The 13,816-nt window shown below is 34.6% G+C and overlaps 1 protein-coding gene across 1 annotated transcript in view; it reads right to left on the minus strand.

Moving 5' to 3' along the window:
- The window catches only part of LOC137984831 (hyccin-like), a 39,710-nt gene that overhangs the window by 13,284 nt on the left and 12,610 nt on the right, over window positions 1–13,816 (minus strand). The gene's annotated exons all lie outside the window — the stretch shown is intronic.

Genomic DNA, 13,816 nt, shown 5'->3' on the forward strand with positions numbered 1-13,816 from the left:
AATAAAGTTCCTCTCCTATACTTTACTTTCCTTTACAGTATATCAAAATTGGGCATGCATCTAAAAACTTGCATTCAAGGACATTTAAGTGATTACAGAGGCCAGGCTCTGAGCAGAAACATTTACATAAATTTACAATGCATGTAATTTATGCAGACTGACAATCTACCTGTAGGTGCAACAAGTGTTAGTAGTATAGGAGTTGGGGGTATGAGATCATTTTGTAAAAATGCTCTCATCCCAACCCAACTCCATACTACTTTACATTTGACGGTTACATATTTTTGATCTCGTATTTTCGGTCTCATATTCTTGGAAATCTATATGTTTTATATTTCTGCGAATCTATGCCGTGGCGAGGCAGAATGGATCCAACGCAAAATTTATTTTGGAACTATATGTTATTTAAAATGCGTGACTTTCTTAGAAAAATCACAAAGCATGGCATTCTCGGAAATAAATAAAGGGGGTTTCCCCGTGATTTTCAACCAATGAAAAGTTAACCCATAAATTAACCAAAACCAAAAATACAACCAAATGGTTCAAATTTTGGTTTTTTTCTGGTTGGACATTTTGTGTTCAATCCTTTAAAAGAAATGTTATTTTAGTGTGTTAATGTTGTAATGACCGTATGCATGACTTGTCACACCATTATTGTGAATGTACCGCTTGTCATCGAAGCAAGATAATGATACTTTATTAAGCTCATAGCTTCCAAGTTGATGTAAGTTGCTTCTAATCGTTTTCATGGTGTGATGCAGTTGCTTGTTATTAAACAGTACGTTTTTATAATTTTCATGAGTTATGTTCTTTTTGATGATATTCTTTTTAATACCCTTAGCGGTCTTTCCGCCTTTGTCATTGTCTTTCATATATGAATACATTTTCGATCGCAATCCGACGAATTCGGTTATTGGTATACCTGCTGCCTCGTCTTTGAATTTACCGATTACTTTTTTGTTTGTCTTGTCGAAATATTGTGAATCTTCGGGATAATCACTGTTATCGAATTTGTCTTTATCATTCCAAAAGTCTTGGTACGCATCACTGGTTTCAATTTCATAGGTCAAGCTGTCTGTGTCTGTGAATAATAATTTCGCTTTGCTACCGTATTTTTGTTTGATGTAGTTATAATGAAAATCATACATTAGTGTCTTGCTAAGATCTAGGATACACATACCCACATATGCCGGCCTGTTTAGGGTTAGTGTTTCTTTGATTTTATGCACTGCCACTAGATTTTTATTGAAGATCTTACTACTAACATATGTTGGTTTGGCAGCCATTTTTGACAGTTTGTTTTTATCAGTTACTAATCTGACATCTACTCGCTTTCTGATATTTTCCATTGTTTTCCCAAATACACTGTTATTCATAAGCTTGAAGAAGTCTTTTTCAAAAGCATTTTTAGCATTGGTTCTCTTCTGTGTGTTGAAATCAATGTATTCTTTCAACCATGGTGACTGATTGAACTTTAGAACTCGATGGATTTTGGTTATTTTCAAACCAAGATCGGTGTACAATTGTAGGTTCCTATAATGAAGAACATACTTTTCTTTGTTGCTTAATGTAGGTATCAGTTTATGAACTAAGCCAGTTGACACTTTGAATTTATTGGCTATTTCTTGGCAATAATTAGAAAGCATATCTTTGTTGACTTTGACCTTTTCGGCTGCTAGCGGATAATCATTATGCAGATCGTGTAATTCTTTGGGATATTCCAAATCAACTTCTAATATCAAACCTTTATTGCTATCTTCTTTATACTTGGCTAGGTCTATCTTATCAATCTGGTTTTTAGCCAACCATTTAAAACCACCAGTTGGAAGGTATTGGCTCATTGCCCAACCATACAGATTGTTAGCATCTAGATACATTATATACTTTGAGGGCGCCTTCTCATCATACGTTTTCATGTATCTATTATTAGCTTTGCCGTATCGATTTGCTATGTATGATGTACCACCACGCATGCCCTTTTCGATGAATTGAAACATATCAATATCAGTCATAAGCTCCAATTTAATGTCAGTCATCTTTAACATAGCATCCCAAGAAAGCCCAGGACTGGTAAAATAATGACAGGGGTCTAGTTTGTAGTATTGCAGACAGGTCTTTCGAAAGTTTTCAAACACATCAGCTAACAGAAGGATGTCAGATTTAAGATATAAGTCATGGTACTCGCCCATATTTTTTAGATCAAAAGTGTTCCATACATTTTGAGCATGTTTGTATTGATCACCTGAGATATGCTCATCATTTAATATACTGTAAAATTCTTCTTTTGGTGGCAGCTTTTCATTGAATTTTTCAAAACTGTCCATAAAGTCATATGGGTATACTCCCTTCTTACTCATCAAATCAAGCTCTTTACCTTTGAATTTTTGAGAAGTATATATTAATGCTTCTTTTGGTAGGTTGCTCACCAGTTTATCAAGACTTGAGCTCATGAATTGAAAACTATCAATAAAGGTCAGATGATTACCAAGCATGAAAGCCATATACTTTTCCATGTTGTTTGGTATGGCATTGATATTCATTTGGCATGTTTCACCTTTCTTGTTTGTGTATGTATGCTTTTTAACTATCTCACCAATTTCTTGCATTATAAAATGACTGTCATACCCACGGAGATTGTGAAACATAACTGGTATTTTCTCAGTCAATCTGAAATTTAGGTTACAATCTTGGTGAGCTGATCCTCTGTATTTACCTGTGATATGGCAATGGTCTCTAACTCTCACATCATTTTCATTGTATTTTTTATTGCAGATATGACATTCATTAGCTTTTTGAAATTCTTTTTCATCATCTTCAGTCATTCTCAATGGTTTATTGAAATATTTTTTCATGATCTTCTTGCAATATTTAACTTCCTCTAGCATAGCTTCCATAAATTTGTAAACAGCTTTTTCACCTCTATAAATTTGTACTGGTTTTGTGTATTTATCATCATAACAACACACAACCTTATATCCATAACCACAGTCTGTGTGTCTCTGATAAGCCTCTGTGTACGATTTATCATCATTAGGTTGGCAACCGGATATCTTTTCTGTTATAGCTTCAAAATCTGCATAAATGATGAATGGTACTGGTAGTTGTTTATGGAAATTATTGAATTTTAGTATGTTATCATCTTTTGTTGGCATTTTGATAGCTTGTGTGCCATTTACTTGTATGCAGTTTTCTTTATGATCAGTTAATACTCTTTCAGAACTGAAACATTGTAAGCAATGCATACAGAAGTGCTTCCTTTCCTTGTGTTTTGTTTGATTGTACATGAATTTGTTGAAATCTTTGATCAACACATAATGCTTGTTTTCATTTTCTGTTATAAGAAGCAGATTCATACAATCTTCATACTTTTCTTTTGACACATAAATGGGATATTTTTGTTTGTTTTCATAACCAAATACATTGATGTTAATTTCATTTTGCTTTTCTATTTTGTTGTACTGTTTGGTAGTCACTGGAAATTCAATTCCTGAATAATTCAATTTTTCAATGAATGCTTTGTCTGATTTTTTGATTCTCTGTGGGTATTTGTCTTGAGGATTAAGATGTCTTATGTGGCTCCACCTGAAGCATTCATTATCCTCATTTTTCATGTTGATCAATCCTTTTGCACTGTGTTTGAGTTCATTTGGTAATTTGATGTAAGAAGATCCTTTCATTGGCTCGTATTTTACCACATTGATATAATGATTTTCAACAGATTGAATAGTCCAACCAGATCCCTCTGAAATCCAAACTGCAATCTTGTTTAGTATGACTTGTTTTGACAAAGACAAAGCCAGTTCAATTTGTGTGTCATTTGTTATTGTTTGTGGTTGACTGTTGAAATAAGCCGTTTTGATGATTTTTTCTTCTCGCCCTGTTTGCTTTTCAAATGTGACCCTCAGTGTTTCAACAAACTTTAGACCTTTCATTGACTTTAATATTTTTCCAATGTGAATGGCAACAGCCTTTCTTGTATTTTGCAGTTGCATAAGTGGGTCTTTGCTGTTTTTTATGTTGATTTCATAAGACTTCGTAAACCCTTTTAAAGCTTTGTTCGTTTCTTGTATTATGGTCCTCGGTAATGGAATTGGTCGTTTTTTGGATCTAGGTGCTGGCACTGGTCTGTTTAATTGTTCTATTTCTTCCAGCCATTCAGAAGGAGGAGCAGGCAGTCTCTGCCTCTCAAAATAGTCAACAAGTTCTTTTACACTCTTTCTTGGTTTTGAGATCGGTCTTGTTTTTGTCCTCGGTGCGGGCACTGGTTTTGTATTTTGTTTTATAATCAATTCTATTAATTCTTCTTTGCTCAGATTTTGAAGCGAACTTCGGTTCATAATATTTATCATATTATTTGCCATTATAATATATCTATAGATAATAATTCTTTAAGTCAAATTATGGTGCGTTTACAGTTCAACACATACGGGAAGTATGTATTTGACTTTTTTAAAAGAGAAGTGATATGAATAAATTAATTGCTATTTTCATGTTTATCATAAATGTAACCCGTATTATATGTAAATGAATTTTTGAAATGTTTCTTTGTTTTTAAATGGCAATGTTTGCCAGCAAGAGTGTAGTTTCTACCATTGTTGCATATTTTACAGTACCATTCTTTATGCAACATGTAGTCTGTTTTTATTTTTCTTCTTTCTTCTGCAGTGTAGAATCTTGGACGGCCAACTGGTCTTCGATCTTCCATATTATATTACTATATATTTTATTTTTATGTATTTTGCAGCAATTTCAATGGCTTCAAAAAATTATTATATCTTTCAAACTCTCTAAACAAAAAAGTCATTTTGGCATCTATGTTATGAAACATTCTCTTGATTTCTCTTCCGGTCCTTTTGTTTTCAATGCACGATACAACAATGGCATCCCTTTTGTTCGCACGTAATGCATGTAAGCCGCGTTATTCACTATCACGTCACAAATCATTTCTGTGACTACTTTTCTGACAACCATGGTTTCTATTATTTGGCTTCCTTTGAAGGTCATATAATTATTACTTACACAGATTCATCACTGTCTTGTGACGACTCAGATTCTTGCGAACTTGAGCAGCTTTCTTCAGATATACTTTCTTGCGATGGCGTCCAATCGGAATCTGAACCAGAGTCTTGATCGCTCTCATAATAGAAACCAAACTTTTCTTCATTTTCAAACTTGTCCATATAATATAAGTATATATTTTTATTTTTTATAAGTCTTTATGCGCGTTTGTTCGACCACAATTCATATGTTTTCAATGTCTTTCAATGGTATCCAACTGTTGAATTCATCACTGTATCCCTTCCATTTTACCAAAGCTTGTTTCTTTTTGTAGTCTCTTCTGATCACTTTGTCAATACGGAAAATATCCTGCTTTGCTTTTAATAATTCAGGTTCATAAAAACTGCCTTGTATCTCTTCACCTCTGAGATCTTTTAGTTTGTATGTTATTGGATTAGTGTATTGGATCTTATCAACTGTAAACACTTCTTCGGTCCAGTTTGGAGTATATCCTTTATCGAACACATTCCGTTTATACTTGGATATTCGAACCTGGTCACCTGTTTTGAATTTAGGTTTCTGTTTTAATGGCTCCATATCACCATATAGATTGAAGTAAACTATACCTTCATTCCTCTTATTAGATGCTTCTGCAGGTGTCATCTTTATGCTTGAATGTTTTGTATTATTATACTGTTTCACTAGTTTGGACAGCATATCGAGATACATTGTATTACCTTGAACTGTGAACTGCTTCCACATTTTGGACTTGATTGTTCTATTCCATCTTTCGACCACTGAGGATTTCTCCTCATTTTCAGTGGAGTACATATGTATTCCATTTTTCTCTAATAAGTCCTTCAAGTGTTTGTTATAGAACTCTTTACCCTTATCAACCCATAAATACTGTGGTTTTCTACCTTCCTTGAATATTGTTTTAAATGCTTCAGTGACAGATTCACCTTTCTTGTCCTTCAATGGGACAATCCAACCGTATTTACTGAAAACATCAATGACCATAAGAAGATACCGATAACCTTTATTCCATTTGCTAAACTGTTGCATTTCAACTAGATCACTTGCCCATATTTCATCGATATGATTTACGATTACACGCCGCCGAGTAAAGTTGCGTCTTATAGATGCATGCAATTCATCTGCTAATTTTTCTTGCCAGTTACCTGACGGCTTTTTCCGTTTTTTGAAACTCCAAGACCTAGTTTCTGCTTTGTATTGATAACATTTCTTGCCAACCAATGCCCCCATTGTCTTTCATTATACGGTACGTTGTCTAAAGCTTGGACCATTTTCCTATCTGCTTTGTTTTTACATTTCCTATCATCCTTACATACTGAATAATCAACATCGTGTTGCATTGCTATTGCATCAGTTTTTCCAGTGGGCATATCATATATTTCCAATATTTGACCAGTTTTTGGGTCATACTTCAGTTGATTTTCTAAATCATTATAAGGTCCGGTGTAATGATGCCCAGGAAGTGTCCATCCGCCTTTTGGTTTCGGTAATTTACCAATAGCTTTGTGAATGTCAACAGCACCGCCATCAAGATCTTTTCTGTTTGTGGTGTATTTTTTCTTGGGTCTTATTTTTGTTGACAATTGATTGAGAGCTTCTGATCCCACTTTATGAAGTAGAGGATTCATTTTTCTCAAACCATAATCGATTGCTTTTTTCTGCAATTTTGGGTCTCTCATTAATTCGGAACCATAATATCTTCCCATTTCAACTGCTTTTTTGCCAAGATAAGGTACTCCTTTGGTTAAAAATAATTCTGTTCCTGCATTAGCGATATCACCAAATAAGCCCGCTCCCAACGGGCTGTTTAGTTTCCCTGTTGTTTGACAAATTTGGTCTTTGTAATACCACATTCAGCACAAGTGCAAAAGAACATTAGTCTACCATTTTTAGCTGTTTTGTAACCTGAAGGTTCAACACATTCAGTCACTTTCTTTTGTTTAACACAATATGATTTCATAATACATATAAGTTAGATATTTCTGAAATAATATTCGATAAATTTCTCATTTTTCATTGTATCATTTATGTCGAATACTTGCAATAAATCATAATACGAATTACCCTTATTCATTTCATTCAGAAAGTATAAACAGAAATACCCACAAGTTGTTGTTTGTATGTTTTGTATCTGATTGTTTTGATGTAACAAAGTCAGATTTTTCTTTTTGGCGTGATTTACAATCTCTTGAAAAGGTGGCATACCAAACGAATCAAAATAATTTATCACATTATCCTTAACATAAGTGGCTACCCAGTGAGATCCTGACATATAAGCTGGTTCCAGATTGTAAATAAATAACGCCTGTTTATGGTTATGTGGAACTTTTTCATCTCTTGACAGTACATCATTGATTGGTATGTTTAAATATTTACACCATTTTTTCAGATCGTGATTGGACATAGGTATGTTTTTGTGAAATTTTGGTTTTACAATATTGCCCCCAAAATGGGTATGCCATTGAATGGACTGTTTTTTCCCAATAGTAACCCTTGTCCTTTTTTGGTCGAGGATGTTTTTTTTTTTCTACCATTACCAGTCACATATGGCGGATAACTATAAAATGGAGGGGGCATTCCCATTCTAGGTGCACCTGTACCATCCTTTTTCGACGAAGGTGGTCTACCTACCCTAGGTGCTCCTCTTCCCGTTAGCTTTTTGACAAGATTCAAAGCCAAAGGAATTCCAATGCTAGCTAACAGAGTGCCTAAAAATCCACCTGATTGTGTTTTGGTCGGTGTTATTTTAACGCCAGATCCTGTTTGAGCCGCATTCATTATGTCTCTTTGCTGTTTTGTAGTGAACATGTTTAGATATGGCATTAGTTTATTGATTGCATTGAAAGGTATCATCATGGGTAATGGCATAGCACCACCTTTTTGACCAGATCCTAACAATTTTTTAGCTCCGGCTTCTGCTAAACCACCAAGAGCACTCAACCCAAGGGTTTTACCAATTGCTGGAAGAGCTCTCATACCAAGTGACAATACGGTGCTCAAAAGACTTCCGCCTACTTGTTTTCTGATATTGGTCTTAGCAAGCTTAATGTCCATTCCTTTGTTCAATTGTCGATTTTTTTGCAATCTTTTTTTCACCATTGCTGGAACATAAAGAGTGTCGTTTCCATTAAGAGAATCATTTGTCAGTCTTAGAACAATTGTTTCCCTTTTATGGTAAGCATTACTCAGATTCTTTTTTTGATTATCTGAAAGTCTTACGTTGATTTCATGAAGTTTAGTCATATAATATATGTTATATAATTCCGATTGTAAATAAATGGGAGTCATTCACTTGATTTCATATTACTGTTTCAGTTGCGGGCTTAAACTATCACCAATTCATTACCCACCTTGTCAATAACAACCGACTCTTCGTACAATACAACTGCATGGACATTGAAATCTGCTGCACTATTGGCACTTATTTTATACCTGAAAATCAACTGTTTAGGGTCTCTTGTTACTTTCTCTGCCTGATATGACAGATCGAAATAGATTAGTGGATACAGGCTGTTATAATTAGCAAGATTCAACTGGGTTCCGGTGTTGTAATCATTTTTTCGCATTGCATACGACATCAGATCATTGAATATTCTCACTTTGCTTTCACTGTCATATTCTGTTTCTGGGTAGAAAACACCATTGCCATATTCGAGTCTGCATGTTGTTAAATAACTGTTTGCGTTTGCTTCATTCAGTTTGAAGGTATCAAGTATATATGGATTTTGAGTTGCAACTCTGGTTTTAGCCCGTTGTAGATAAACAAAAATTGCTTTGACATTGTCAATACTGGAAGAAATCTGAAAAAAACCACTGACTCTAGCAGGTGCTGACACTGCATATAGTTCACGCTGATATGTCCATTTGTGTTCTTTCATGAAAGAGCTTACAAATTTGTCGTACATACTGTCTTTTGGTGTTAATTTTGGAACCCATAGTAGAAATCTGTTAATCACTACTCTTCCGGCATCTGCTGCTGCTGCCCTATTGATGAGTTCATTGTCGTTCTGGAGATTCAAATTGAATTGTAACTGCATAGGAACCAACATTTTATCCTGCAACTCTTCAAAAAAACTGTAACGATTGAGAGGTATGATCAAATTCACATCTTTTGCTCCTCCCGTTCCATCATCGTTGGTAGCTTGTGTAAGCACTCTTCTAGATTCATATCCTGAATTAGTATTGGCTGTCGTACCATCTGTGTCTAAATACCAAAAACTGTTTTTAGCTACGCTTCTTGAGTAATCATCAGAATATTCCAACAGATTCTTCACAAAAGTGACCTTATGTAGATTGTCAGTGTCATAAACAATTTTCCCAGCACTTTTAATCATCATATGAGCGATCAATGAATGAGATCCGTTTATCACCGTTATTCTATCGGCTGCTGCGTAACCGGCTCCATCTGCTGTTTTTTGTAACTGGAATTGAACCTCGAAATAAGCATTGTACCAATCATAGAAAGAACTCCGGTCGTTGATGGTGAATCTATAACCGTTCTTTTCTTGATGTTGACCGTTACCTGGGGCTCTAATTACATCATCAAGTTGGAAACGCACCAACTCATTTCTTTGCAATAATTCACTTGTTCTAAAAGCCATTTATACTATTGTATTATATAATTTTGCTGTCATGTTATTTATTTGAAAAATCTACGCCTTCTTCCAGATCCGGATATCAATCTATTTAGTATCATGTCAGCGCTTTCATCTTGCTGTTTCTGTTCAATGGGCAAGGATGGAACAATTGCTTTTTGTGTTGGTGTTGTGGCTCCTTTTCTCAAATTGGCTAATTTTTTCATTATTAGGTCTCCTGACTTTTCTGCCACCGTCTTGCCAATTTTATCACCTGCATGGGAAACCCCTGATTCTAATGCCTTCTTGGCTAATGGCTTGGCGAATTTCTTGAAAACAGATGATGCCACACTCTTTAACGGTTTGAAAATATTGTCAACGATAAGTCCAGACCCTTTGTGTTGAAATACAAATTTACCAAGTTTTGGATGGTAAAACCTCTTAAATTCATACGGTTTCATTATACTTTTACATTAGATACTTTTTAGAATTAGTGAAAAAGACGTATCTGCTCCATTTAGATCCACTAATCTTCTTTTTCCATCTGTTATCATGATTCTGATTGATGAAATTGTAGTTTTGTTCACAGGATTAAATGTAACTCTTTGTGGTTCGAGGGTGAAGGAGTAACTTGGTTTTAGTACACTAGTTGAGAATGAATAAATGATGTCTGTTTCTTCGCCGTCAACTAAACTTTCGTTGACCAAATCGCAATGAATATTGAGTACGTCTGTGTCTTGACTGAGATTCGGCACTCTTGGTCCAATATGCGTTCCACTTGCTAATATCTTTTTATCAAAACCGATCAGGTCATTAAAATTACTTGCTCTTAAATCGAGTTGGTAATTTGCAGCTAATGTAACCGTTACTCTGAATGTTGTTTCGTTGAATTCAAGAGTCATCGGATACGTATCACCAGTTTTCGTCACATTTTTAATATGTCTGTCAAAGTCCGTATAATTCCATACCCCAGCTGGAAAGGTAATGTCCTTAAAAGTTGAACCATTATTGGAGCTGTATTTGATTAATTGATTTTTGTACCCAGCATTGACATTGAACCAAGTGAATGACATGTTAATGACTCTGTTAAGACCGATAACGTAGTGCTTATTATTGTCTAGAGTTACAGGTCTGGTGAAATTTGTTGTAAAATCTTCTGGTTTATTATCCCCTTTATTTTTCACACTGTAAGATGATAAAACTATCTCTCGTTCCATTATATAATGAAGTTACATTAAATTTGGAAATATTGTTTGTATAATTTACCATATTGTGATTTGTTAATTGTTGTCATTTTCAATAATGTGTCCAATATAGAAACACCCATATTTCGCATGTCAATGCTTGTATTGCCAGCCAATATCTCACCAATGATCAAATCCAATTTTTTTATGAGTTCTTTCGGTTTGTTAAAAAATATCACATTACCACCTTTTTGTTTTTTCCTACCAGAACCTTCCATTGTTTTCATTTTGTTTTGATAATGTTTTATGTATTCATTTAGAGTTTTCATAGCGCGATCCACTCTTTTGTTTTCCTCTTGCCTATCAGCTTCCGTTATATTCCCACTTTTGTATTGCTTTGTAACGTTTCCTTTGTAGGCTTTCAATTGATTTCTTTTAAATTTAGCCGCATTGACGATCTTATTGAGATATTTTTTGTTTTTTCGTTCAGTCATTTCTTGTTGATTTATTACCTTTTCAACAGAATCATAATTTGGTATACCAAGATCACCTAATATCTCATCATCCATATCTTCATCATCTAATCCATAATCTACCTCATCATCGTCATCATATTCTGGTGGCAATCCCGGTTCTTCAGGAAAGTACTTAGGATCAACATACATCTCCTTTTTTCCTTCCAGAAGATCTTGTAAAGATTCTTCATATGTTGGTGGTTTTGGCACCAGTTGTTTTTCTTGCTGTGGCAAAACAGGTTGTTCAAATAGATCACCAAGATTCATATCTGGAACTTCATCCTCTACATCAATGCCGTAATCAGGAACTTCTCCTTTCTTCAGTGGTCGTTTTTTCCTTGGCAACCTTAAAGCCTGATTACTATCAATAACATCATCTAATTTACTTGTAATTGGTTGGAATACTTTTGAAAATCCCTGTTGACTGGTCTTTTGATCGATATCATGTTTTGTAATTGCATTATGGACATAATTGATCTTGTCCCCTAATTCAGATTTACTCTTTGCGAGTTCTTTCCACTTAAGTAAACTCATTTATTGTTATATTGTTACGTTACATAAAATGGAAATTCATATATAAAAAATAACGTTTTACACTGTGTTGAACACCATGTTGAACACCATGTTTAACTACATCATTTTATCGAAACAATGTAACGATTTAATATAAATGAAGATACCTAATTATGATACTGGCGACGATGTTGTCACAAACTTCACACAACTACATGATTTTATGCCTGATCGATGCTTTCGCATGCTCATTTGTGGACCTTCTGGTTCGGGAAAAACCAATACACTGATGCATATGATTTACGATCTGTTGTATTTTGATAAAATATACCTTTATGCCAAAAACTTAGAGCAGTCAAAGTATCAGAATCTCATGGATGATTTCGAACCAATTAGTGATGAAGCTGGTTATGATATCATTGAAGCAAGCAATGATAAAATAATTCCTGTAAAAAATCTCAATGGTGACAATCAAAAAATTGTGATATTCGACGATTTCGTATGTGATAAAAACCAAAAACCATTAGTTGACTATTTTATACAGGGGAGACATAAAAACTGCTGTGCCATATATTTGAGTCAAAGCTACTATAAGACACCAAAAGACATTAGATTAAACTGCTCGCATTTTGCCATTTATGATTTCCCGAGTACTAATGAAAAAAATCTCATATGTCGTGAAAACAATGTCTCAAAACAATTATACGAGAAAGCAACTAGAGATCCTTTCGATTTTGTATACATTGACAAACCCAAGAAACGAGTGAAAAAGAATTTCGATGAAAAAATATAAACCAATTGTATATATGAGTTACTCAAATGGTAAATTACCTGAAGACACATTTTCGCATGAAAAAGTTGTCGAAATAGTAAAAGGATTGCCTGGTGTCGGTTTTAAACTTACTGATGACGGCGATTATGATATGCAGAATAAAAAACTGAGAAATTTAGATGCACCTCAAACAAATAATGACGCGAGCACCAAGAGTTATGTCGATAAAGAGGTTTCTGGGTGTTTGAAAATAGATGGGAGCAATGAAATGACTGGAGCCCTCAATATGGATAACAGACGTGTTGAGAATATCGCTCCTGCTAGACATGGCCACAGTGACGCTGTCAGTAGTGAGCATTTGCATAGTTTTTACATGGTGCTCAATACTGACGATGGTAAAATAGAATTGCAAAATCCAATCGACATGAAAAATCAAAGAATCTTAGGAGTGAAAGATCCAATATTGCATTCAGACGCTTCCAATAAATTTTACGTCGACAGCTCTTTTAATTTTAAAGCTGACAAAACGGAGCTGGCTAATTATTTGAAAAAAGATGGAAGTATTTCCGTAACTGGCAATTTTGACTTTGGAAATAATAAAATCAGCAATCTTGCTGAAGGCACTGGCAATTCTGACGCTGTTACAAAACACCAATTACAAACTGGTTTATCAACCAAACCCAATACAAATCGGGTTGTGCTCCGTGATGGTTCGCAGGACATGACTGGAAATTTAAATATGTCACAAAAAAAGATCGTCAATCTTGCTAATCCGACAGGTAGAAATGATGCCACTGGAAAAGGTTACGTTGATCGATTATTTTTAGATTCACTTCGTTTAGACGGATCCTCTAAAATGACTGGAAATTTGGATATGAACAATAAACGAATAATCAATATAGCCGACCCAACAGGAAACACTGACGCTGTAAATAAACGATACCTTGAAACACATATAGGTGACATGAGTGATTATTTGCAAATAGACGGTTCAAATTCCATGATAGCAGATTTAAATATGAGTACAAATTTCATTGAAAATTTAAAAGATCCTGAAAAAAAATTCGGTAGTGATGAGGGAAAAAATCAAGCAATGAGTTACAAGTTCTTTACCGACAACTTTCTCCAAACAAACCAATACGGTGAAGTAAGTATGTTAGACCGGCGTTTTTACAACATTGGGATTCCTAATGCTGGTGATCAAATATTTGATCGTAATTATGG

Source organism: Montipora foliosa, chromosome 14, assembly GCF_036669935.1.
Source record: "Montipora foliosa isolate CH-2021 chromosome 14, ASM3666993v2, whole genome shotgun sequence".
NCBI classification, from domain to species: Eukaryota; Metazoa; Cnidaria; class Anthozoa; order Scleractinia; family Acroporidae; genus Montipora; species Montipora foliosa.